Source organism: Solanum dulcamara, chromosome 6, assembly GCF_947179165.1.
Source record: "Solanum dulcamara chromosome 6, daSolDulc1.2, whole genome shotgun sequence".
Lineage (NCBI taxonomy): Eukaryota > Viridiplantae > Streptophyta > Magnoliopsida > Solanales > Solanaceae > Solanum > Solanum dulcamara.
In genome coordinates, this window is record NC_077242.1 from 56187169 (window position 1) to 56211734 (window position 24566).

Here is a 24566-nt window from a genome sequence, read left to right on the forward strand (position 1 = left end):
ACATACTTTTTATCAATATGACCTCATAAGGAAATTTTGACCATGCCATTCAGTCTGAAAGGTCAAATTTTATGGGTTAGCATATATTATTTGTGTTCAGGGGATTCAAATGAATCTCAAGTACCCCTTTAGAGACTTGGAATTTTCAAAACTCCATTGCATCAGCTATACCTGGTGTTGTCGCTAATAGCGACCCTTGGTTGCTAAAGCGACAAGGGTGTCACTAAAGAGACCAAGCCCCATTAGGTAGGTATCACTTAAGAGACTTGTCGCTTAAACAATGGGGTATCACTAAAGCGTTGCCCGCCTCTTCGAAGTGGCCGCTTAAGCGACCTTTGGGGTCGCTTTTGCGACACTTATGGGTTATTTCTATTCTATTTTCAACTTAATTCTCCAACTTCAAACCTTCATATCTCTCTTATTACTTGGCGAAATTTTGTTATTCAAAGGTCAATTTGTTGGGAATTTCTAGGACAAGATGTTGGGGACTTTATAACTTTGTTGGGGACCTTCGTTTGAGGTAAAATTGCTTTTAAATCTACTGCCATTGTTGAATTTAGCTTAAGATTGGGTAATTCTTGCATGTCCTTGTTCTTATTGATTCATCCCCTGAATTGTGTTCCATTTTTTAACATAAGTTCAGAGAGGTATTTAGGACCTTTGCACAAAGTCAATTCAAGAATTATCAAAGCAGGTCCCACATTCCTATTTTTGACTCTCAAATTGTCCGACTCTGATTTTGATAATTTCATTGTTTAAACAACCATAATAATGTTGTGATTCTATTTTTAATAGTGTGGCAACATTCCAAGTTTGTACGAAAGGGAAAATCTTCGACTACATGATTTCGAGTGCGTGGTCAGTCTATAGGTAGGCTACAGCTTTCCTCTCCTCAAACTGAACATGTTAAGCAATTGTATGTTGATTTATATTAATTATGGCTTATTAGTGGTTGAGCATGTTAAATTCCTAGAATCCAAGCCTTAGACTCTATTTTTAGGGACTTCGGATTATTAAAGAATATCTATTGTCATTGTTGAACATCTGTACCTTGTAGTGTGCATCTGTGTGGTTTGTTTATATGGTTGGAAGCATGTTTGACCTTAATTTATGCTTAGACTAGTGATTGTCATAGACTTGTGTAACTTTTGAGTCGTTAAGCCTTGAAACTTCACCGACGTTGCTTCGGATTACTTAACTCCATGTAGACTGATATAGAAGACTTGAGTCTGATAATCTTGGCCTTAGCTAGGAAGTAGCACTGCTCTTGGACCTTTTATCCTTAATTCCCTATTTTTGTCTGTCCTGAATTATGAGATTCTTGGTTCAAAAAGCTACTCATTGATTCTGGTTGGATGTGGTTCAGGCAGGAGTGATTCATTTATAAGACTGAGTTTGGGGGTATTCCAATGATGCTCAATTAGCCGTTGATTGTAATTATGTCTGATTCACCTCTATTCATGGTTCAAGTCTCAAATTCACTCCACCGAGCGTGTTTCAAGTCCCTTCCTTGGTATTATAGCCTCGATTCAAGTCCCTATCTATCTTAAGCCTTAGTTCAAGTTCATAGCTACCTTTTAGGCTTGGTTTAAGTCCATAGCTATTTTCACCTCGATTAAAGTTCTTGGTTATATTTATACATTATTCAAGTCTAAGATTATCCTTATCCTTGGTTTAAGTCCTTGGGTACTCCAAAACTCAATTCAAGTCCTTAATTCTTTTATCTTCATCAGTTCAACTCCTGAACTCTTTCCCGCTTTGTTAAAGCTTCAGGCTTATTGATTGTTTTGGTTCAAGCCCGCGGAAGGTTGTGGAATTTATGGGAACTTTGTTATATCCTCTTATTTCACTTCACCTCTGCTCGGCACCTATCAATTTTATGGGAGTTTGCTCAGGTTTACTTTTAACTTGTGCACGAGCATAGTCATCGGGTTTATGGGATCCCAGTTAAACTTAGTTTGCTAATCTCTTTCTCTTTGTGTGTGAGTTTACTCATCTATATTCCTATTAAATTTGCTCATTCTTTTCTCTGATAGTATTTTAAATTCTTATATTTCATTTTACTTTTGTTTTTTTTCTTATTCAGCCTATGATGCCTACTGGGTATGTGTTGTTTTGGTAAATATACTACTCTCTGCATCTGTTTTCTTGATGCAGATCTGAGCACCAGCTATCATTGTTGATTTCGAGCCATCTATTGTCTTATTTGGAGGCAAGCATGAGCACACAGCGTCCTAGATTTACCCATCTCCTTATGTATACATATTGACTTGTCTTTTGCTTTTTGAGACACTGTTGTTTCTGTAGCCCACTTTTAGGACTTGTATTCATTCGTTAGTAGCTCTGTGCATATGACTTCCAAGGTCTGGGTGGGATCATTATTTATATATAGTTTTGGTTTGCTTCTGCTATTTCATTTGTGATTCCTGTTGTTATATTACTATTTTTAGCTGAATAATAGTTTTCTTCCCTTACATCTCATTACTTGTAGTTTTAGAATATGGGTTGGCTTGCTTACTGGTAGGTTATTATAGGCACCATCGTGACTCATGGAATTGGGTCGTGACAATGTAGTAGACTTGGGTATGATAATGTGAAACTTTAGCTCGACGACAACTCTGCCTTACTAAATTTCCATCCATAATCTCCCTAAATTTCCATTAGAAGTGAATTTTGGGCCTTAATAAAATATTTAGAATTAACCATGGGTTTTGAGCTAGATTTGAGCCATTGTTAACTCCATGGTTGGGTTTTGATCTATAGTAGTCCCTTATAATGGTAAACTGATAGATATGGGATCTTTCAGAGTGTTTTAGCCTTGTTCAAGTTACGACTTCCACTCTAGATTAGTTTTGATGCAGTCAGTAGCCATGGTTTGAGTCTTGGCATGTTACTTAGTTGGGTTCGAGTCCTGACCATTCTATTAGCCACAGTTTGAGGTCTAGTATATTGCTTTGATTCAGGTTCTAGTCTTGAAAATATGGTTGTATTACATTCATTACAGGTTCCTAGCCAAAGTTCCTATTCGAGTTTTGGTCTCCCCAGTCCTGGAATATATATAGTCTTAGCTAAGAATAGTTTTAACTATTCTTTGTACACATCAGGCTTATATTGGTGCATTTAGGTTATTTTAATTTCGATTGTGCATGAGTGTACCTACTAGAATTATGGGGGTCCATTCAGGTTATAGCTAGCGACTTTACTTTATCTTTCTGCTACGTATTAGATTATTGAGGCACACATTTGGGCTTATCACTATGGTTCCTTTCTTCTGCCTCCTTGATACCATTTTACTTCTTGCTTTATATTATGTATTTACTTTCCAAGCTTAGTCATCCTATGATGCCTACTAAGTACCCATTGTTTTGATACTCATGCTACACTATGTATTTGTTTTTTCTAACACAGATCTGAGCACCAACTAAAAGTGTTGATCTTATGTATAGTAGCTGGGATATTCATAGATCGAGGGTGAGTTGATGTTGTCCTAGTTTTACTCATCTCTATATGTATATAGTTTTTGGCTAGTTTTTTAATTCAAGACAAGTTATTACTTATTTTACTTATTTTGGAGTCTCTAGTCATTTTAATAGCTTTGTACCAACGTCCACTAAGTCGTGGGATTGAATCTTGTACTATTGTATATAGTTATATCATTTCTTCTCTACTACTATATATTTCCTTGTTATTTTGTTAATTATTTTTGTTGATTTTAGACTTTAGCCCGCTAAGCCTATTACTTGCTATTTTTAGCTATGGGTTTTTTACCTATTGGTAGGTTTTGGTAGGTTCCATCATGATTTGAGTTTTCGAGTCATGAAAAATTAGTTTTAGAGCCTCGGGTACATTAATATCAGTGGTACAAAAGCTAATATTTAGTAGAGTTATCTGGATTGGTGCAGAGACATTTGTATCCTATCTTCGAGAGGCTACAGATCATCTTTAGGAAGAATCTTTCTTTTGATCCCTTATCGTGCGTTTGTTTGTCTTATTCGATTTCCAAAATCATACTTGTTTCATTCTTTTACAAGATGGCTAGTAGATGAAGCGCAGCGGTGGGGTGTGATGCTCCTAATCTAGCAGATACAACCCTAGCTATGGATAAAGGTTGACCTTAAGGTCGTGCATGAGCTGCAGCACCAGCTCATGATCGATATTGAGATGTGACTCCTAATCTAGTTGTTGAGACATAACTCGCTCAACCACAACCCAAGCCAACTATTATACCAGGGTTTCAAGTGGCTATTGCCCTGCTTTTAACCATACTTGGGGCATGCATCATGCCCCAGCTCCAGCTATGCCAGCTTCACATGTTTATCCAACGATAGAGGCTTCCTAGGTTGAAGTGACACCATCACTTGTTGCCGCTCAACAAGTTATCCCACCAGGAGCTATGTCATTAAAAGAGGAGAAGATGCTTAGAGTTATCTTAAGATTGACTCTTACAGGGTTTGCTGAGGCTGTAGAGGAGGATGACCATGAGTTTTAAATGAATCATAGAGAGAATATATACCTTCGAATGGGTAAAATATAGAGGAGCAGAATTTACTGCTTCTTAGCTTGACAGACCAGCTAGGTAGTGGTAGAGGACCATATGGAGTGTAAACCAGCAGGATCCCCTTCTTTGACTTAGATACAGTTCTCAGAGGCCTTCTTGGCCATGTTTGTACCAAGGAGTGTTATAGACCAACTCAAGGATCAACTTACTAAACTGGACCAAGGCTCCATGAATGTCAGAATGTGAGGATAGATTGCACGAGCTCTCCAGGTATGCAAATATGATCCTACCTACTGAGCAGGAGATGGTTCATTGCATAATCTATGGTTAGAGGTGGAAGCTACACATTCAGACAGAATATATGTCTTTAGTGGGAATATTTCTCTTAGATGTTTTTGATCCCCCTTCCCATAATATGATTGAGGTACATCGCAAGGCATAAGGAGGCAGCGATAAATGGGCTAATCACTAGGGGGAAGTTGTTATACCTTGTACTTTTGTACCTTGGAACGCATTCTTAAGCTCCTTAAGTTTTTTGAAAGGTTCTTAAGTTTCTTGAAGGGCTCTAAAGTTTCTTAAGCTTCTTAAAGCTTCTTATGCTTCTTAAAGATTCTTATGCCTCTTAAAGCTTCTTAAAGCTTCTTAAGCTTCTTAGAAATCACCATGTGAGCCGGATGATCTATAGCGCTATCAAATAACTCTAAGGAAAGGAGAATGAGATACCCCATAATAGAGAAGATTGGAAAAAGGATTATAAGAATTCAGAAGAAGTTGGAGGCCAAGTAATGAGTTGTTGGAATCAACTTACTTATGTAAACTACCAACTTGGAAATATTACATACTTAAGCTATGTGAGTACATACCAAGCTTACATAGCAAGGGTTACATGGGTTCATAAAAGAAGAAAAGATTACAAACTCACGAGAAGGAAAAGAAAGTGACATGTGGAAGTATGAGAGAGTGCCACGTGTCAACATATGGTTGTGACATGTGGCAGCAACTGGAGCTAGGGGATGGACCTCCACCTACGATGTGGCAGCCCTATGGATGCAGAAAGGGGTGCATTGGCCCAATAAGGGCTTGACACGTGTCACTACTTAGGGGTTGACACGTGTCACCTCCTAACATGGCCCATATATATATATGTTTTATGACTTTTAGTTCATCCTTATCCCATAAGTTTCATTCTCACCAAGAAAATTCTAGAAAGAAAGAGAAGAGAAACCCTTAAGCTAGAGAGAAAGAGAGCCACGGTTTGGGAGAAAAAAAGATAAGTATCCGATTTCGTTCCGTGAATTAATTATCTAGGGTATAACAAAAGGGTATGAAGGTGTTATTAAAGTAAATTTATGGTTTGGATCTGCAATAAAAGGATAGCAAACAGCCACGAAGTTTCAGCCACACTAAAGGAACTTCTGAAGTGAGTTTTGGCGAGTTTCGAGCAAGGTAAGGTTTTTCCTTTCAAATCAGATTTTATGATGATGTTATGAGTCATATGTCTTAAATGAGTTTGCAAGTGGAAAAGTTACATAAGGATGCTTGACGTTAGAAATAAACTAAATTAAAGTCGTTTTAGTTAAAGCAAAGTCGCATAATGTATGGTGATTGTGTGCTGTAGTTGTAGCTAGTTTGGTGGTGTGTTGTAGGCATGGAAAGTGTTATAAAAAGGTTATGGGTTCTGATGGTTTCAGACACATTACCCTCCATTTTGTATTGTTAAAGGTTTATGAAATAAAGTTTAAAAACTCTATTTTGGTAGCTTAGTTTAGTGCTAGTTAGTTGGAGTTGTATTGAGTAATGTTGAAGTGATTTGATTATATATGTAGCTGTTGTTTGTTTTTGGTAATATGGATTCTAAGATTAGAAGTTGGATAGGGCAAGTTATAGGGGAGATGCTGCCCGATTTCCGGTAACTTCGAAACTAGTAATAAACTAGTCGAGGGAAGTTGATAAGGAAACGATTCCTATGGATACTTGGTTGTGGAGTTGGAAATTGGAAAGATAAAGGTTATTAACCTTAGTATTACTTTCATGTTAAATAGGTTCAAGAGATGACGAGGCAAACGTGGCTAAGTATAAATCCGTAAGAGGTATGTGAAGCTACCTTCTTTCTCTTGGCATGTCTTTGGCATAGGTATGTAAAGCTGTCCCTTCTTTCTTTTGGCATGTATTCAAATTAAGTAAGGATCAATATGAGATTTGGCGGGGTAATGTTATTCATAAGTCTCGAGGGCGATTCAAGATTCCGGTTCTTGAAGGTTCTCCGGTAGTTAATGTTCTTGACTTTTACATGCTATTTTGTATCATCTTGATAAATGCCTATGACTTCTAAGGCTCTTTTTGATATGACCAATAGTGATATTCGAGGGATGATTGACATGACAATTTATTTTATTATTTCATTGAGTTTTTTGCCTATGGTTACTCTCAACTCTACTCGTGCATGTTGTTAATACATCTTTCACCAAGCCCCGTAAAGGCCTGGGTATGATCGAGTGCTATAAAGGCCCGGGTACAACTGAGTCCCATAAAGGGCTAGGTATGATATATGATGGTATGATTATTGTGATAGTATGATTATTTACCGAGTCCCACAATGGGCCGGGTATGGAATATGACATTGAGATACATGACTTTATTTGACAAGATGCAGGTACAGTGATTTATAAGTTGTTATATTTGTTCCCTGCATCCCTATATCACATGTACTCTCTTGCGGTAGTTTATGCTTTCATACTTAGTACATATATCGTACTAACTTCTTTCTTCGGGGGTTATATTTCATACCCGCAGGTACAGATGCACAGTTTGAAGACCCGCCTTCTTAGGACTCCTATCAGCAAATTTGAGAGAGCTCTATTGTATCAGAGCTTAGCTGTGGTACTGGTCCCGTGATGTATATATTTTTTTCATTTATTCAGGGGTACGACGGGGCCTTTGTCCCGCCATATATGATCATTGTACTCTTAGAGGTTTGTGGTATGTGGGTTGTATATGTATGTGTGTACAGTTGTTCCGATATATTACGATGGCCTCGTTAGCTTATATATTATCATGCATGTTGATGCACTATAAATTAAACAAGGGATAGGTTTATGTATTGTTAGCAGAGGTATATACGAGTATCTAGTTCGGGCACCCATCATGGCCTACTGGGTTGGGTCATGATAGCAGTGATAGTGACTCCCATCTTTGAGGCAGGGACTCTTATGGGAGATCTCATCAGAGCTATATGAACCTAGTTCAGTCTAGCCAATCTATCAAGCGGTGCTCTAGGTCGTAGATGGCAAGTAGTTTAGTCAGGGTGGTTCCAGTATAGTTTAGACATCGAGAGGCTCACATTCAGGTTTTTCAAGCCATTATGGCTATTCTCCATAGGTTTATTCTTCTCAGGGTTGTTTTCAGTGTGTCAAGCTTGACCACTAGGCTAGAAAGTATCCCCGACGAGGGATGATTTATCCTTTTCTATAGATAGCTCAGCCATTTTTAGTACCAACACCTCCGTCTAAAGGCGGTGTTCTGGGTTAGGATCATAGAAGAAGTCACCAGGTGAGTCGAAGAGGGTCCCAAGCATATAGGATGGGAGGTAGATTAGATGATTAGTTCAGAGGAGGACATGGCCATTTTTATGTAGCTCTAATAAAGGCTGAGGCTGAGGCATCGAAGACTGTCATTCCAAGTATGATTCTTATATTCCATCAGCCCACCTCAGCTTTTTTTTTATTTGAGTTTCGTATATTCATATGTCTCTTATTATACTTTTCAATTGGGTTTACCTTTTGAGACTCTATTAGTGTTGTTATGTGTTTTGACCCCTGTGGGTAAGTCTTTAGTAGTGGATCAGGTGTATAGATCATGGTTGGTAAAAATACAGGGGTGTGACACTAGGGCTGACCTTATTATTTTGGATATGCTGGACTTTGATGTTATTCTGGGCATCGACTAGTTATCCCCCTATCATATGGTCTTGGATTGCTTTGGAAAAATTATTACTTGAGCAATGCCCAATTTTTCTTCGATGGTGTGGTAGGAGTTTTTTAGTTATACACTGACTGGGTTATTTCTTGTATCGTGGCTTGGAGAATAGTATCCACCGAGTGCTTAGCCTATTTGTCTTATGTGTGTGATATTAGTAGGGAGGGACCTACAGTTGATTTGGTTCCTATTGTGCATGAGTTCATAAATGTCTTTCCTATTGACCTACTTGGCCTTCCTCGTGAGTGTTATATTGATTTTCCTATTGAACTTAATTTAAGCACTTATCCTATTTCTATTTTGCCCTACCATATGGCCCTTGCAAAGCTTAAAGAGCTAAGTATTCAGCTTCAAGATCTCATAGGTAAGAGATTTATTATATTGATTATTTTGCCTTAAGGTGCTCCTATTCTATTTGTGAAGAAAAAAATGGTTCTATGCATATGTGTATCAATTACAAGAAATTAAATAAGGTGATAGTGAAGAATAAGTATCATATGTATAGATAAGTTGTTTGATCAGCTTCAGGTTGTCACGGTATTTTCTTTGAATGACTTGATATTTTCTTACCATCAGCTAAGAATTAGGGCATAGCATATCCCTAAGACGACAACTTTTAAGACTTATTATAGACATTATGAGTTCTTAGTGATATCATTTGGATTGACCAATGTCCCAGCAGCATTCATGGACTGGATGATACATGTTTTCAGGCCTATGTAGACTTCTTCTTCATTATGCATATTAATGACATTTTTCTATACTCGCGGAGTAGAGAAGTGTATGTGCAATATTTGAGGATTGTGCTTCAGTCTTTGAAAGATTAGCAACTTTATGTCAAGTTCTCAATGTACGAGTTTTGGGTTAAGTTTGTATCATTATTGGGGAACTTGGTATTCAATGATGTCATAATGGTTGATCTGGTAAAGATTAAGGCTATTCGTGATTAGGATAAGCCCACCTCAGTTACTAAGATTTAAAGCTTTGTTGGGTTAGTCGGCTACTACAAATGGTTAGTTGATGGTTTCTCTTCAAACTCAAGGAGTTGCTTGGTACAACTACTAATCTAACTCTTCTATTTAAGTGACAGTGCCTCATAGTATATTGCAATGCATACGACATTGGTTTGGGTTATGTATTGATGTAGCAGGTCTATTTGATTGTATATGCCTCAAGGCAACTTAAGGTGTATAGCGAAACTACCCTACATATGGCTTAGAGTTGGTGAAGGTAGTTTTTAGGCTTAAAGTTTGGAGGAATTACCTATATTGGGTATGATGTGATATTTATATTGATCCCAGGAGTTTGCAGTACATTATGAGCCAAAAAGACCTCAATTTGAGGCAGCGCATGTGTATTAATCTCCTAAAGGGATTAATCTCCTAAAGGACTACGACCTTTTTATTCTATACCATTTTGGAAAAGAAAATATGGTAGAAGAGGCCTTAAGTCGAAGGGAAGTGAGTGTGGGTAGTCTAGCCTTCCTTTCAGCTTTAAAGCAACCTTTGAATTTGGACTTCCAGTCTTTAGCCAATAAGATGAAATGCCTTGATTCTTTTGTAATTCTAGGTGGATTCTAGCCAATGTTGGAGTTCAATCATTACTATTAGAGAAGATTTATGGTTGGTAGTTTGAAGATGATAACATAGTAGCTATTCGAGATTGGGTGTTATGAGGTGACACTAGGTATGCCACCTTGGATACAGATGTTATTCTGAGGTTTGATTGCCATATTATATTCCTAGAGTTAGGGACTTGATACATTTGATTCTTCTGCCTATTATGGTACTCGGTTTGATATTTAGTTTGAGCCATTTCTTGTGCATATGCATGTAGCTACCCACATATGTGATTCTTTAGTAGTGTATCGAGTGTATCGATCCTTTATGGTGAACATCGTGGGGTATGATACTAAAGAAGATTAGTTTGCACTAGATATGGTGGATTTTGTCTTTATTCTAGGTATAGATTGGTTGTCTCCTAATCATGAAGTTTTGGATTATTTCTCCAAGACCGTTACCTTTTGTATGCCTAGTATTCCTCTGATCGAGTGGTGTGATGTCTTTTCTCAGAGCTCAGTAATTAATAGGGAAGGGGTATCTAGCCTATCTTGCATATGTTTATGCTATGAGTGTTGATACGCCTTCTGTTGATTCTATTCTGGTGGTTTGAGAGCTTCTTGATATATTTCCCACTAATTTACCCGATCTTCCTCCTAAGCTCAATATGATTTGGGCATTGATGTTGAGCTGGGTACGCAACCAGTCTTTATTCAATCATACCAAATGGCTCTGGCTAAGTTAAGAGAGCTTAAGTGGTGCTCCTGTTATGTTTTGGAAGAAGAAGGATGGTATCTTGCATATGTGTATTGATTACAGGTATCTGACAAGCTCTAGGGTGCAGCAATGTTCTCTAAGATATATTTGAGATCGATGTATTACTTTTTGAGGATTAGGGTGGAAGACATGCCAAGACTACTTTTAGGAATCGATACGACCATTATGAGTTCCTAGTCATGTCTTTGGGGTTGAAAAATGGCCCCGTAACATTCATGGATTTGATGAACCTTGTGTTCAGACCCTACCTTGACTCTTTCTTTATAGTATTCATTGATGACATCCTAGTCTACTCTAAGAGAACAGAACAGCATGAGTAGCACCTGAGGATTGTACTTCAGTCCTTGAGAGATCAGAAGTTGTATGCCAAATTTACTAAGTGTGAAGTTTGTCTTGAGTATGTGGCATTCTTGGGGCACGTGTTGTCCAAGGATTGGATTATGGTGGATCCGAAGAAGATAGCAGCAGTTTGTGATTGGGCTACGCCCACTTCTTCTATTGGGGTTCACAGTTTCATTGGGTTAGCAGGATATTACAAATATTTTATGGAGGGATTCTCTTCTATTGCAGTACCTTTGATCATATTGGCTCAGAAGAATGTCCCTTTCTAGTGGTCTGACCAGTGAGGCAAGCTTCCCGAAGCTCAAGGACTTGTTGACTTCATCTCCAATTCTTACTCTTCCTATTTAGGGCCAGTAGTTTATAGTTTATTGTGATTCTTTCGGTGTTGGCTTGGGTTTTATTCTGATGCATCATGGAAGAGTCATTTGCATATGCTTCCAGGAAACTGTAGGTTCATCGGCGGAACTATTCAACCCATGACTTGGAGTAGGAGGCGGTACTCTTCACATTAAAGATTTGGAGACATTACTTGTATGGGGCCCATTGTGAGATCTACACAGACCACCATAGTCTTTAGTATATCTTCATCTAGAAGGACCTTAATTTGAGATAGTGTAGGTGGTTAGAGTTATTGAAGGACTATGATGTTATTATTCTCTATCACACGAGCAAGTCAAATATAGTAGCAGATGCCTTGAGCAGAAAGGCGGTATGTATGGGGAGTTTGGTATTCTAGTCAATTGAGGAGAGACCTTTAGATTTGGACCTTTAGTCCTTACTGAATTAGATGGTACAACTTTATATTTCTTAGCCGTATAGGTTACTTGCTTGTGTGGAGGCTAGATCCTCCTTGTTGGAGAAAATTTAGGTACAATAGTTTGATGATTCACAACTAAGGGTAAGTCATGATAGGGTGCTTAGTAAGGAGGCTAGGAATTTGACCTTGGATTCAGAGGGGATTTTGAGGACCAAGGGTAGTATATGTGTTCTTAGAGTAGGATTTTTGGTTAGGATGACTCTTGAGGATGCCCATTGTTCCACATATTCCATTCTTCTTGGGAGGCAAAGATGTATCTTGACCTACGACAACACTACTGGTGGTACGGGATGAAGAGGAATATTTCAGTATTTGTGGCTAGGTTCCTGAACTGTCAGCAGGTGAAGTTAGAGCATCAGAGACCAGGTGGTTTGACCTAGCAACTACCCATTTCGGAGTGGAAATGGGAGTGGATACCTATGGACTTTGTGGTGGGATTACCATGTAACTTCTGAGGTTTTTGTTCTATTTGGGGTATCATAGTTTGATTGACCAAGTCCGCTCACTTTCTGCCAGTTTATACTGCCTACAGTTTAGAGAGGTTGGCTCAAATCTACATAAAAGAGGTGGTCCAGTTGCATCGAGTGCTTGTATGTATCATTTCAAACCACGGTACTTAGTTCACTTTGCATTTCTTGAGATCTATTCAGAGGGAGTTGGGCACCCGTGTTGAGCTCAACACAACTTTCCACCCCCAGATTGATGGTCAGTCGGAGAGGACTATTCAGGTTTTGGAGGACATGCTACAGGCCTATGCTATTGATTTGAGGGTCAGTGGGATTAGTCTTTGGCCTTGGCAGAGCTTTCATATTATAATAGCTATCATTCGAGCATTTAGATGACTTTTGAGGCATTGTATGGTAAGAGATGTCGTTCTCTAGCAGGCTTTTTTGATGCTTTTAATGTGAGGCCTTGGGGCACAAATTTGCTGCGTGATTCGATGGATAGAGTTCACTTGATTCAGGAGAGACTTTGTACTACCCAGAGTAGGCAGAAGAGTTATACTGATCAGTGGGTTTGGCCTTTGGAGTGTATGGTTGATGATCGAGTATTTTTGCAAGTGTCTCCCATTAAGGGTGTGATGAGATTCTAGAGGAGGGGTAAGATTAGGCCCAGGTTTATCAGCCCTTTTAAGATCCTGAGGCGGGTAGTAAAGGTAGCATATGAGTTAGCCTTGCCCCCAGCTCTTTCGGGTCTTCACTCGGTATTTAATGTTTCCATGTTGTGGCATTATTTTCATTACCCAATTTCTTAGGTCATGATGGCACCTACTATAACCCACAGTAGGTAAGCCGACTTTTAAACCCGAAATGAAAAGTAATGGCTTTGAGGGCAAAAATTAAATAAGAACGCAAAATTCTAAAATAAACAGAATAGATAGGCGAAAGTAAACCAAAACATGATATAGAACTAAAGATTCATCCCAGAACTTGGAGGTTACAAGCACTGAGCTACAAAAAAATAAAAAAAGGGTACAAGTCACAAAAGTGGACCAAAATATATACAACAACTGGCTATCCTCAGAAGGCAAAAGACGGGCCATCCATGTTGAAGGAGACAGAAATGATCCCAAAATGTCAAGTGCTCACCCTAGTCTCTGAAGGTGACTGCAACAGGCTCAATCTATCTGCGGCGGTAGCTAGTGCTCGGTCCTGCATCATAAAAGTAGATGCAGAGTGTAGTATAAGTACCAAGACAATATGTACCTAGTAGGCATCATAGGCCGACTGAGTAGGAAAGGTAAAATCAATATGAAAAAGAGGAATAAGCCTAAAAAGAATCATAATAAGCCTCTAAAGAGAAGAAGGTACCCTCTAAGAGAGCTACATCAAACTATACCCAACTAGGCCCCCATAAGCCCACCTGGGTCATTCATGCACAAGTTTAAATAAAACCCGAATGAATCCCAACTAGCCCGCCGAGTACACTTAATATCTACAACTACTAAGGTTAGGAACTGAGAACCTGCGATGTCAAGAACTGAAGTACCATATCATTCCCAAACCAAGAATCTCCAAGAAACTATGAACCAAGATTGCTCTAGGGATAGAGGCTGGGACTAGCCCAGATGCTCGCTCAAATTTTCAATGTAGTCAAAGATGGAACTGGAACTCGGAAGCTTGCCCGAATTCTCAATGTGGTCAAGGACGGTACTGGAACCCAGATGCCTGCCATAATATATCAGTACGATCGAGACCAGGATTGGAACTCGGATGCTCACCATGCTAGCAGGTCGATAAAGAATGGGACTAGAACCCAGATGCTCTGCGATGGAATCTTATAACGGAGGCTAGAAATATAACCATGATGCTCACAGATGATTTAATCGATGGGGTTGAAAATTCTTCTTTTCAATTGGTAACTACTAATTACCGAATGTCTCCCTTATAATGAATTAACTAATATATCGCTAGGACTTCAAATGGAACCAAAATACAAAGAATACGATGTCGAGTATCACCGACACATTTCAAAAGCTGCAATCATAGGATGTTATGGATAAGTTCATTCATATGAGAAATGTTACCACCTAGCTAAGGCCCAACGACTAGACACTAATCCGCTATGCCATTCTACAAGGATCTAAACCCACCCGATTGATGCTGGAGCATCTAAAGTAAGTTCCAACAATCTATACTAAGGTCAACATGATCTATAATGCCAAATAGATGAAATTGATGTCACTTAAAGTACTAACATTCATCAGAGAGAACACATGCTTTCAATTACCCAAAATGCCCGATATAAGCCTAAGACATACTTTCTAACACCTAAGATATACAGATAAGCTACCCAACCCAAATTCCATCAATATCAACATAATTTTATACATTCCATCTTAATCTACAGAAAGGAAAGTCATAGCCTACTTATAGGTTAAACACATGTGCTCAAAATCACTATACCAGAGCTTTTCCTTCCGAACGGCCTTGGAATGCTGCCATGATGTCAAAAATAAAATCACAACATCATTACATTCATTTAGAAACTAATTTTACAATTTTTGGTGATGGACCAATTTTGGGGTCCAAAATGATAAAGTGGGATCCGTGTTCAGAATTCTAGAATTGACCCAAAAACTAGTCCAAAACAGCACCCCAAGCTCGAAAATCAAATTAAAATACAGTTTGGGGTTGGGAAACAACACAATATGAGCATGAAACGAAATTCTCACATTTCAAGCTAAAAGAATGAATATAGCAACATCTATAACCCATTGTTTATGAATAACAAAACCCCCACGACCTAAACTAAATATACTAAGATGTTCCTTGCAGAAAAACCCACAATTTTACCTCAAGAATCATTAAAAACGAAGCTAAAATGGCCAAGATACAATCCTACAAAATTTATTAACATTCCATTCCGAAAATGACAATGACAGCACCTCCAATAGCAAATTATGAAGCTCCTAAACAAGTTTCCCAGGTTACCAATGGATTCCCCACACAATTCCCTTGAATTTAGACCCTTGGATCACCAAATTTGGTCAAGAAATGGAGGAGATATCGATGTTTAAAAATACAAGTATAGTTGAGTTCATCCTTGGTCTTTTATTAAAAGACCAAGGACATGGCCTTCACGAACGTGGCCTAAGTGGCCGTGAACGCAGAGGTCAGGAAGATTGGCCTTTGTGAACACGGCCAGAGGTCCGTTAATGCGGGGGCAGAAGGGACGTACCTCTGCGAACACAACCATGACCCCGCAAACATGGAGAACAAAACCTTAGGTGTACGTAAAATCAGCCAAAGACCTGCGATTGTGGAGAACAATTTCCCCTGTACAAAATATCAACTGAAATGTTGGTTTTCACCAAGTTTAAATACTCCGACGGGGTGCTCTAAATTCATTTGGAATCTCGTGCGTGCAAATGAGATATGCTACCCACCAAATTTGACGTTCCATACTCATTGGCGCAATCAAAATTTCCATATGAGATCATTACGATTGAAAGTAGGACCCAAACCCAATTGTCATTTTGAGCCTAATTTACACAACAGGCTGCGAGATTAAACCAAAAGCCTCTGGAAGCAAACGAAGGGTCATTCTAGACCAAACTCGACATTCCAGAGATAACTGCACTGTCAGAATTTTCATCCAAGTGCGTTTTCCAAGAATGTAGTCCAAAGTCTACCATGGGCCAAATTTCAAAGGCCAAAGCACCAAATATCCCCAAACTCATATCGATTGCCTTGATACGAATGCTGACCATGCTATTAGCCTAATTTGGCTATTTTGGAGCTGATGAACCATCACAAGTTTGTTCTAAGGTTGTTTTACCTGAATTTATGACCAAAGTCAACTTTTCAAGTTATAAAACTCCAAAACAAAGAAACGGATCTAGAATCCAAATGAACGACCAAGCGATCGAGCTACCGGCGCCAGCAAGTCATAAATGACCTAGGGTCACTATACGAATGCTCTAAACGACAAAATAGAAGTAGTATTAGGACAATAACCTGGAAGGTCATTATAACATCTAATACTAAAAGAACTGGTTGCTCAAATAAGTTGGGGAACTACTCCCACATCTACTGAACGGTGGCACCACTAGACCTTAACCACTAGATGGACCTAAAATGAAGCTAGCGAAGATATCTGGCTAGAATAGTAACTATCTCCTCAACAAAAGTCAGGCGATCATCCAACTCAAAAGAATCATACCAATTTACGTGGGACTCATTTGGGATGTACCGACATAGCATAAAAAATAGAAAATAGGGTGTATAGCTGAAAAATGCTGGAGGAAAATCCAGTTCATAAGCAACCTCTTTAACTCTCCTCAGAATCTTAAAAGGTCTAATATACCTTTGTCTAAACTTACCCCGCCTATGGAATCTCATTATGCCCTTTAAAGGAGATACCCTAAAAACACCCTATCTCTAACCTCAAAGCAAAAGGGTCAACTCTTGAGATTAGCATAACTCTGGTGCCTACTTTTAGCTATTCTTAGCCTATCATTAATAACCCAGACACTGGCTAAGGCATCTTGAAGTAAATTGGTACTGTGCAACCCAGGCTCTAAAGACTCAAACCAACCAGTCGGAGTGCGACAACACCTACAATATAAGGCCTCAAATAGGGCCATCTGAATACTAGAGTGGTAGATATTATTGTACGCAAACTACACCAAAGGCAAGTACTGCTCCAAATAACCCTTAAACTCCAATACACAAGCTCGCAGCATATCCTCCAAATCCTGGATAGTAAGCTCTAATTGGCCACCAGTATGTGGATTAAACATCGTACTAAGATCAACCTAGGTGCCCAACTCTCTGTAAAAAGCTCTCTAGAAACTAGAAGTAAACTAAGACCCCTTATATTATATAATAGACACCGGCACCCCATGAAGATGGAACACATCATTAATATGGATTAGAGCTACACGCTTTGCAGTGAATATAGACTGCACTGGCAGGAAGTGTGCTGACTTGGTCAATCGATCAATGATGATCCAAATACCATCATTACCTCTGGGTTCTTAAGGAAATCCTATCACGAAATCCATAGTACTCCGCTGCTATTTCAACTCGGGAATGTGTAATCTTTAAAACACCCCACCAAGCCACTGATGCTCAACCTTAACCTGCTGGCACCTCAAATAATTCGACACATAATCTATTATATCTTTCTTCATGCCATACAACTAGTAATGTTGTCTTAAATCCTAATACATCTTCGTAGTGACTGAATGGATAGAGTACAGGGAATCATAGGCCTCATGAAGGATCAACTAAATAAAGTCTCCAACTATGGGAACACAAAGGCGATCATCAAACCATAGTATCCCCTCTGAATTTGTAGAACCTTGGCCTCCCTTGCCTCGCAATACCAACTCTTGAAGCTTTATTAATACTCCATCCTCAAATTGTCGGCCATAAATCTAATCCAATAGATATGACTAATCTCCTACAACAGCCAAAATCAATCCAAATTCTGAGATATCTAACCCAACCACCCTATTCGCCAAAGACTAGATATCCAAGGCTAGGGGTCGCTCCATAGCAGGCAATTAAGCTAAACCATCCATCCTCTCTGCCTTCCAGCTCAAGGCATCTATTACCACATTCGCCTTGCCTAGGTAATAGAGAACGTAGATGTCCTAATTTGCTAAAAGCTCAATCCACTGTCGCTGCCTAGAATTAAGGTTCCTCTAACTTATAATGTACTACAAACTGTGGTGATCTATATATATCTTATAGTGGACCCCATATATGTAGTGCCTCCATATCTTGAGCATGAAAACTACCGCCGCAACTCTAAATCATGAATCGGGTAGTTTCGCTCGTGCACTCTTAACTGTCTGGAGGCATAAGCAATAAAATGGCCCCGCTGCATCAGAACACACCCAAGAACTACACCAGAAGCATCATAATATATTGAAATGCTCTTGCCCTCAACTGGAAGAGTTAGAACAGGAGCAGTGGTAAGAAACTCCTTGAGCTTCTGAAAGCTTAAATCACACTCCTCGTACTACACAAAGGGGACATCCTAATAGGTCAAACATGTCAATGGGGCTTCAATGGTGGAGAAACCCTCGATGAAGTACCGGTAATAACCAACCAATTCAAGAAGCTCCGAATCTCTATAGTAGATGTGGGCCTAGCCCAACTATGAATGGCTTCAATCTTCATCAGATCTACCATGATACTTTCTTTGGACACCACGTGTTGCAAAAATACCACGTACTCCAACCAAAACTCACACTTTGAGAACTTAGCATAAAGTTGTTGGTTTCTTAATGTTTGGAGCATAACCCTCAAATGTTGTGCATGCTTCTCTCTACTCCACGAGTATACTAGTATATCATTAATGAATATCATCACTAAGGAATTAATATATGGCCTGAATACTCAATTCATAAGTTCCATAAAGGTTGTGAGGGCATTAGTAAGTCCAAGAAATATCAAAAGTAACTCATAATGGCCATAATGAGTCTGCAAAGCAGTCTTAGTAATGTCGGTAGCTCTAATCCTCAATTGGTTATAGCCAAATCTCAAATAGATCATCAATACGAGGTATAGGGTAAGGGTTCTTCATCGTCACCTTGTTCAGCTGCTTGTAATCAACATACATCAGAACAGTCCCATCCTTCTTCTTAACAAATAGGATAGGTATGCCCTATGGTGACATACTAGAATGAATAAAGCCCTTACCTAGGAGATCCTTAAGTTGTACAAAGCTCCTTGAGTTCTACGGGGGCCATACAGTAAGGTAGTGTAGATATAGGCTTAGTGCCCGACTCCAAATCTATGGAAAATTCAATATCTCTTTCTAGGGTAGGCTAGGTAGGTCAATAGAGAAGACATCAATAAACTCCTGAGCCAAAAGAATTGAATCGACAGAAGGGGCCTCACTGGACACATCACAGACGTCTGCTAAGTATGCCAAATACATAGACGCAACTAGCCGGTAAGCCTACATAAAGGATATGATCCCATTGGGTGAGAGACTATAAGAACCCTATCACAATACTAGAGTAATGCTAGGTATGGCTAATGTAACATTCTTAATATAACAGTCCAAAATATCATGGTGAAGGCATATCTAATCCATGTCGAGAATAACATTGAAGTCCAGCATATCAAATAAAATAAAATCTTCCCGAGTCTCATGCCTCTGAATAATCACCACACAGGATCTACACACCTGATCCACTACTAAAGAATCCCCTATCTGGGTCAAAACATGTAGCGGCACCTCAAGTGAGTTATAAACAATACCCAAATAGGGAGCAAAATATATAAACACATAAAAATACATGGAACCTGGATCAAATAAATTTGGAGTCGTCTGTTGACATATAAGTGTAGTACCTGTGATGACATCATATGAATCCTCAGATTCTACCATTGCAAGCAGTATAGAAATAGCCATGTTGCCCTCTCCCCCCCCCCCTCCCACATCTATTTGACCTACCACACGACCTGCCTCCCCGGGGACCTCCCCAAACACCTTGTTGCCTATTGCCATAGCCCTGACCGTAATCTCCACCTCCGGGTGGGGGTGGTACTACTGCTAATTATCTAGCCCGGCTAGGGCAATATCTAGACCAGTGCTTTAGTGAGCCACATTCAAAACAACCTGAAGCTGACTGGCCCATGATAACCCGACCACAATAGGAAGAAAGCAAACATGAACCCTTTGAGCTCTACCTTATAATGGAACACCCCAAATGGGACTGACAACCCTCAACTGTTGGTAAGGTAGCATGAACTAACCAGTTGGACTGACCTTTCTGGTACCTATAATGCTGAAACTACTGGCGAGGCTTATCATAACTGTCATGGCCTTTTGACTATGACCAACTGTAGCTGCCCTAATGTGTGGGTCTCTTATTGTTTCTCCCTTAGGCCTCACAATGAATGATATCTATAGTGCAGGCATGATCCATCATATCTAAAAAAGAAAGGATCATAGAAACTAAGTGCTCGGTCCCCAACCTAAAGTAGGGCCTCAATCCATGTACAAAACATCAAACCCACTCCTTCTCAATGGGTAAAATCATAGTAGCATGTCGAGATAGATGGTGGAATCTGGACTTGTACTCGGTGACTATCATTTGACCATGCTCGAATTGAGTAAACTTATACTAAAGTCAATCTTTTATGCTCCTGGGATGTGCCAAGCCAAAAATGCCTCTAAAAACTAAGCCCATGTAAATGGTAGTGACCCAGCTGGCCTGGTTTGTAAGTAAGAGAGCCACTACTACCTGGACGATCTATAGAACTGGTGAGCGTAAAGTCGGCACCTCTAGACTCCATAAGACCCAAGGAGTGGAGTTGCTCCTGGCAGGTAGTTAGAAACTCTATGGCATCCTTACCAATGGCTCCAGAAAATATCGTAGGTCATAACTCTGGCTAAGGAGGAATAGGGGCGTCCTGATGCTCCTTTACATGATAAGGAGCTAGATTTGGATCGGGAGATGGTGTTGCTCCCCTACTTATTCCATAGGGTCAGTATCTAGGCCTTCCTATTCTTGGTGGATCATTGCCGCTGGTAGTACCGCACGTACGAACAATCTCTGCAAAAGAGTGGAACAAATGAGATTTCAAGAAACTAATAAGACATAAACCTACATAAAATTATACAATATAGAGAACGTTATGAATGACATCCTATAGCTTCCTAAAGATAAGTTACAGACATCTCCGTCCCCATCTGTGTTACTCTACTAGACGTTAGCTCTGTACAACTGATACCAATGAACTTGGGGCTCTGATACCAACTTGTCATGATCTAGTTTCTCAGGTCATGATAACACCTACTATAAACTACCAGTAGGTAAGCCAACCTATATACAACAACTAGCTAGTCTCAAAAGGCAAAAGAAGGTCTATGTATGTCAAAAGAGAAAGAAATGATCCCTAAACGTCAAGTGCTCACCCTAGTCTTCAAAGCTAACTGAAACATGCTTGATCTATCTGTGACGATAGTTGTTGCTCGGTCTTGTATCACAAAAATAGATGCAGAGTGTTGTATAAGTAGCAAGATAAAAGGTACCTAGTATGCATCATTGGCCGACTAAGTAGAAAAGGTAAAATTAATATAAAAAAGAGTAATAAGCATAAATAGGAATCATAATAAACCTTTAAAGCAAAGAATGTATCATCTAAGAGATATATAGCTAACTATACCTAACTGGTCCTGTATAAGCCCATCCGGGACACTCATACACAAGGTGAAATAAAACTAAGATGAACCCCTATAAACTCGCCGAGTACACTGAATATCTACAACTACCAAGGTTAGGAATCAAGAATATACAATGACAAGAACTGAAAAACCATATCATTCTCGAACCAAGAATCTCCAAGAATGGATGAACCAAGAATGCTCTAGGGATTGAGCTTAGGACTGGGACCCAGATGCTCGCTCGAATTTTCAATGTGGTCAAGGTCGGGACTGGAACTCGTAAGCTTTCCTAAATTCTCAATGTGGTTAAGGCTGGGACTGGAACCCCAATGCTTTCCATAATATATCACCATGGTAGAGGCCAGGACCAAAACCGAGATGTTTTCCATGCTAGCAGGTCGGTAGAGGTCGGGACTAGAACATGGATGCTCCGTGATGGAATATCAGAGTAGAGGCTAGAACTGTAACCATGATTCTCACAGATAATTTATCGATGGGGCTGAATATTCTTCTTTTCAATTAGGAACTACTAATTATCGAAGGTCTCCCCATAATGAATTAACTAATATATCGCTAGGACTTCAAATGGAACCAAAATAAGATAAACACGATGTCGAGTATATGACTATTTAATGCACACATGTTAGGAAGCTGAGGTCTAAGGAGATTTCATCAATGAAGGTCCAGTGGAGACATCCCCTAATTAAAGAGGCTACTTAGGAGACCGAATGGGAAATGCGGACCTGCCATCCTCACCTTTTTAAGCCTTGAGTTATCTTTCCTTTCTTTGACTTTCAGGACAAGAGTCCTATTAGTAGTGGATCCTATAATGACCTCCAAGGTCATTTTTGTACTTTTTCATGACTTTTATCATTTACTCCTCCTCGTAGCTTTATTATAGCCCTTATGCAATTCCGAGATAAGTGGCACTCTCCTCGAGGTGGCTTGGGTGAGTTTGGTGTTAGTTTTTCTCTTTGTTAGAGGCTTAAAGTAAAAATACTTGACTTTAGTCAATATTCGGAGATTCAGTGATTCGGGTTTTGGAGTTTTCCTTTTGAGTTTGTGTGAATTGTTGTTTTAGCTTTAAATTTTTTGACAAGTTTTACATATGCTAGCATAGCATGCTTCTACTTCTGTTGTGTTGCAAATTCCGGATCAGGAACAATCCTTTCTTATTCTAAGATGCCCGTCTAAAAATCCGTACTTGTTGACTAAAAGGCTTTCGGCTTTCTAGCAATCTTAAGGGCTAAGGGAAATTCATCCTTAGATCAATGAAATAGTTGAATTAGCTAAGATGCAAGAAGCAACCTCTTATTGAAATGACTTTAGGAAATGTATATATACTTTTTTTCAGCCCCTCTCCCACCCTTTCTATCTATCATTAGAAGTAGGGCGGGTGGCGTACCTCACGCGGATACGATCTTTCCTTACTGAACAGCTTCCCCAGATCATGTTACAATTAGAGTTGCGGAGATAGAGAAAGATCATTCTCCTTTAATAGCAAAGGCCTTTTCACGAGCTGGGCTCGAACCTGCGCTTCCTTGTCTAGGAGTGCATTCCGGAAATATAGTTGGAGATGAACATTTTGAGTAAACATCGTTGGATGAAAATTTTGTCAGTATGATTTAGCTCCGAAATGCTAATTTTTGTCACAACCCAAGCCTAGAGCCTATACGTGACATGGCGAATGAGGAACCCGAAAGTACCTCAATCAAGCCTCTTAGCATTCTTTTAGCCTTTCATAGGTAATGATGATAAATAAACAAGCGGAAATCATAATAGTAAATATTCAACTTACATATGTCCAACAATACCTCTAACTATTAGATTTAACGGGGCTAAGACAAGTCCCTAGCTCACCCTCAATCATAATAGAAGAAATGCCATAGTAAAATATCTTAACATATCATAAGCTAGAAAGATAAAGGAGTATTGTTCTCGGAACATGGGAACTCACCAAAAGTAGTCTTCAATGGAATATCAACTAACCACGTGGAGGAGAATGAGGAGGAGCACTGATCCCTACATGGTGATATCATGTAGGCAAAAGAGTATGCGTTAGTACTTTGAATGTACTAAGTATGTAAGGATGCATAAACATTGAAGAAACATTAAACATTTATGTAATATGGAACATAATTTAATGTATGCATAATAAATCATATATATATATATATCCTTTAAAACATTCATTTTGTGGGAAATTAACCATAACCGACATTTAAGACCATACGAGCTATTACATGGAATCCAACATAACCCCCTACGTTGGCCGGGAAGACTACTTGCCAGGTAGAACTCCGTCAACTTCATTCATTTCTTTAACTTTAGCTTTAAGGGCTATTTATGGATCCATTAGCCTAAGCCTACAAGGGCTCCTATGTTGGTACATAGGTAATGAGACAAGGGGCTGCTACTAGGATTCCCTTATCGAATCCCACCTCAATGTCTCATTCGGTGCTAAGTCAATCCCACGGAATAGTTTAATACTTCAAAATATCCATAGCATATAACTTGACAATTCAAACATCATATTCGGTAGAATAGCTCATTAAAACATTTGATAATTCAAATATGCAAGAATTGTCCTTATTGCATAAACAATCCATCATTCGTATCATTTCATCATTCTTTCATTTCATAAGACTCCCTTTTTGATCATAGATATTGCTTTCATAAACATTTATTTGGAGTCAAAGCTTTCAAGTCAAACTTTATTAAAAACATAGTAAAACTAGGTGGGTTCAAATCACTTCAACTTGCAAATATGTATGTAAATAAATATACATAAATACTTTGAAATCCATTAATTAAAAATCATGTTTTAAACAACCCACCATGAATTTCAAGAACCTTTAAATAGATAAGTAAAAGAATTACTTGTAAACTATCAATTCATACATATGAAATTATGTTGCATCAAAATAGAGCAATAATCATTAGTTTAACCATGATTCATACT